Raw genomic sequence first — 4,549 nt, 5'->3', positions numbered from 1 at the left:
GGCACATTCGTGAGCTTCCTGTTAGACCGTTCGGACGTCGTACTAGCAGCTCTCATCACCATGACTGGCCGCGGCAAGGGAGGCAAGGGTCTTGGAAAGGGAGGCGCCAAGCGTCACCGTAAGGTTCTGCGTGATAACATCCAGGGAATCACCAAGCCTGCTATCCGTCGTCTAGCTCGCCGAGGTGGCGTCAAGCGCATCTCTGGTCTCATCTACGAGGAGACTCGTGGGGTGCTCAAGGTGTTCCTTGAGAACGTTATCAGGGATGCTGTCACCTATACCGAGCACGCCAAGCGTAAGACCGTTACTGCCATGGACGTTGTCTACGCCCTCAAGCGTCAGGGCCGTACCCTGTACGGATTTGGTGGTTAAATCGCTCCATTATTGAGATGGTGCCAGCTATTCAGCTTGCATTATCATCATTGAATAACATCATCTCCCGGACCTTTTTAAGGTCCACAAACATGAAAAGAAAGAAGGACCATAGACTACTATTATTACTACTACTTTCTCATAACCATGTTCACTATCACTATCTGAGCTAAGAAAAGAAACCATTATTAATTATAACCATCTTTCTCACTTCATCAGGTCTTCTCCAAGTATTATTATTATTATCATTATTATTATTATTATTATTATTATTATTATTATCATTATTATTATTATTATTATTATTATTATTATTATTATTATTATTATTATTATTATTATTATCATTGACTTATTTCAATGATCACGCCCCACATCGTTCTCAGTTTCTCATAAAACAAAATATACATTGAGATGAAAAAGACGCTCAACATATCACAATAGGCAACACATCTAATCAACTCTCCACTGTGACACACAGCAGGTACATTAGTAGAAATATAGTATACACTACTTGCTTATTATTGATATACCAGTATAGTCTACACAACTCTCTAGATGTTTGAACGTGTGGCTCCGAAGAGGAGCCGGATTGATGGTGATATTGGCTGAAGGGGAGGGAGGCCCTTTATTTACTTCTTCTCAGTCTTCTTGGGAAGGAGCACGGCCTGAATGTTGGGCAGCACGCCACCCTGTGCAATGGTGACTCCGGAGAGGAGCTTGTTAAGTTCCTCGTCGTTGCGGATGGCCAGCTGCAGGTGACGTGGGATGATGCGAGTCTTCTTGTTGTCACGGGCGGCATTGCCGGCAAGCTCAAGGACTTCAGCAGCCAGGTACTCCATAACTGCCGCAAGGTACACGGGGGCACCAGCACCCACGCGCTCGGCGTAGTTGCCTTTCCTTAGAAGGCGATGAATCCTGCCGACCGGGAACTGGAGTCCAGCACGACTGGAACGGGACTTTGACTTTCCCTTCACCTTTCCTCCCTTGCCGCGTCCAGACATGATAATGGATGTTGTGGTAGTAGTAGTAGTAGTAGTAGTTGTTGTTGTTGGTGATAAATGAGGAGCGCGAGTACTCTAACCTCGTCGGTAGCTCTGCGAGCAAGTAGTGAATTTTGGGAAAAACGGCTATATATACGCGAGATCAGATCGGCCCAGAGCGCGTCTGGACCAATCAGGACGCTCGCTGAGGTGGCGACTCCTGATCCTGAGTAGGCACGCTAATATATATACCACTTTTCAACTGAGAAAACGCACCTTTCTGCTCGCCGAAGAGAGAACATCTCTCCTCCTCTCCTCCTCCCTCCAAGAAAGAAGACGCCGCAGAAGAGGCAGAAGACATCGACGACGCCGTAGCAGCTGTCAAGAGGTCTCAAGGTCGGGTACCTTTACCACCAGACTATCCTGTGGCAAGGCAGGTCGTTTCCCGACACCTCCGCTGCCTCTAAGGGCGCCTACAGCAGGAGGAACTTGCTCCTCCTCAACAGGAATCCATAAACTTGGGTTGCTGAACACTGCCCCCCGCTCGCCCAGAAATCATACTTACCTGGCACAGGAGACACCGGCATCGTGAAGGCCCTACCTCCTTTTGCCATCGCTGCTGGTCCCGGCCGCGCTCCACCTAGCCGCCAGAGATAGAGTATACTTACCTGGCACAGGAGACACCGCTTGGAAGAGGGTTTTTGTAGTCCTCACAGGATTCTCGGCCTTCCTAAGGACCGCACGTACCCTGCAACGCATCCAGCAGCCGCCACTCTCTCCCCTGAGCTGACGATGCACTCCAGTGGTTCACTCTTCCCTCCCCTGCAGCCACACCGTGCAAGGGATTAAACCCTTGCCTCCCCAGTGCCACAAGACTATCACAGTGCCAGTGCCACACTCTACACATTCCAGACCTCCAGGCTTCCACAACAACTCATCACAGCAATGAACAAGTGACCAGGACGTGTTCCCCCTTCCCCAGTGCCCAGGATTTACTTCCCCTTCCCAGTGCTTTCCTCCCCTCCCTCTGCGCCACCTCCCCAGTGCTTCCCCCTCCCCCTCCCCAGTGCTTCCCCCTTTCCCAGTCCCCAGGATTCGCCCCAGTGCTTCCCCAGCCCCCAGTGTCCCCCCCCTTGTGCCCAGGACTCGCCCAGTGCTTCCCCATCCCCTTGTGCCCAGGATTATCCCCAGTACTCCCCCTCCATTCCCCAGTGCCCAGGATTAACCCGCTACCCACGAGTGTTCCCTAGTGCCCAGGATGTATTCCCCCTCCCTTCCCCAGTGCCCAGGACTATCCCCGCCCCCCTCGAATGCTTCCCTGTGCCCAGGATGTTTTCCCCCTCCCCACCACTGTGCCCAGGATTAACACCTCATTCCACGGATATACTCTGAAGTGCTTCCTTCCCTCAGTGGCTCCCCCTCTCCCCAGTGCCCAGGATAATTCCCCCAGTGTGTCCCCTCCCCCCAGAGTGTCTCCCCTTTCCCCCCGGAGGGTGATTTGCTTCCCCAGTGCGTCTCCCCTCCCCCCCCGTTTCCACCCTGTCCCTGTGCTGTGACGTGTTTTTACCAACTTAGTCTGGTGCACTGTTGTATCCAGAACCCAGATACTTTTACTGCTGTGCACCTCGGCAATCCTGTCCTCCCAGAGTCGGCTTCTGTTGCCCCATATGGCAGACACCCAGCTTCAGTAACAAGATGGGACGGGTGAAGATAAAACACCCCCGGCCCAAGGAGTTGGCCTCCAAGCGTCAGCTCCTTGGTATCCTCAGCCCTGCGGTAAAGCCCACAAGACTCATCTCCTCATGGGATGCAATCATTGTGCTGACTGCAACTGACAAGGATGCAGACAACATCTTCAGTCCCAGCATGCTGCAAACTCTTGCTGACAGTGATTTCACGCCCATCATGCCTCCAGAGCTCAAGTCCAGGCGCACAGTTGTGTGCCTGAGGCTAGATGAGCTAGTCTATGACAACTCCCCGGAGGATATCAAAGAAGATATTGAGAGTCGTCAATCATGGGCAAAGGTGGTGGAAATCTTCAAGTTCCCGAGGTCGAAGACCATTAAAATCACCTTCACCACCGGTGACATGGCACGAAAGGCCAAGGAACATGGCTTGCTCATGTTCTGCCTCTCGGTAGCCCCGTCACAAATAGAGGAAGAGGTTTACGTCCCCTTGATGACATGCAACAAGTGCTATGCAGTAGAGGAACATGAAACAAGATTTTGCCACAAGCCCTCTTCCTACCAAGTGTGCTCCGAGTGTGGCCAAGAAGACCACACTTTCCGAGACTGCAGGGCTGCTGAGAAACGTTGTCTTCACTGTGGGCAAAACCATAGTGCCCGAGCTATGAGGTGTCCAGTGAGAAAGAGAGCCTTGAGGGAGAAGACAGACCTACTGAAAAGTGAAAGAACCAAGCCAGCCACTTACTCCCTAGCAGCCTCTTCTGCAGGCACTCAACCAGCTAGTGACTTGAGCAAGATCAGTCTCAAGGGTGTACTGTGTGTGCTTCATGCACACATGGCAGAAGCTGCAACTCCGGGGACCTTCCAGAGGACTCTCTCGGAAGGCCTTGCTATGAACGGCCTGCCGGACGTCAAACTACCCCAGACAGTGCCCTCTCTCGCCATCATAAAATGTCTCACAAGTGACGAGACATCCCCTCACTCCTCAAGCTCTGCTACTCACAATCCACCTCCCATCACGCAGAAGCCTGACTCGGAGGACGAGCGTGCTCAGTCTTCTGACGAAGAGGAAGATGACTCCGAGGAAGAGGATACAGAACATGGCCAACAGTCCCAGCAACCGTACGACGCCCCCCGTATCGCAGTAACTGTTATAAAGTCAAACGACGACACCTGGCCTTCCCCCCTCACCGGACCCAAGATCCACAAGGGGATCCAGGAAGGTCGCTTCAAAGTCGGCCACAATGGGGAACACAACGCCACGGAGGATGTCCTTCAGTGGCTGAAGAACACCAAAGGCCCCTTTCACCGGCTCTGTAAGTCGGTGGAGCCCAGGCTCTTTGCCTCCCTCACCAATGGCCCTCTCCCGGATCATCTTCGGAACTCCCACACACCAAGAAGGACGCGTAGCTACCGAAAATGATGCGTCGTCTCAGGGTGATCCAGCACAACGTCTTGACATGGGACACACGTAAGTTTGACTTGATTAATACGTACAGACAGTTTGAC

Source organism: Scylla paramamosain, chromosome 17 (assembly GCF_035594125.1).
Source record: "Scylla paramamosain isolate STU-SP2022 chromosome 17, ASM3559412v1, whole genome shotgun sequence".
Classification (NCBI taxonomy): domain Eukaryota; kingdom Metazoa; phylum Arthropoda; class Malacostraca; order Decapoda; family Portunidae; genus Scylla; species Scylla paramamosain.
The sequence above is the reverse complement of the archived record's forward strand: the minus strand, read 5'-3'. Positions refer to the sequence as shown.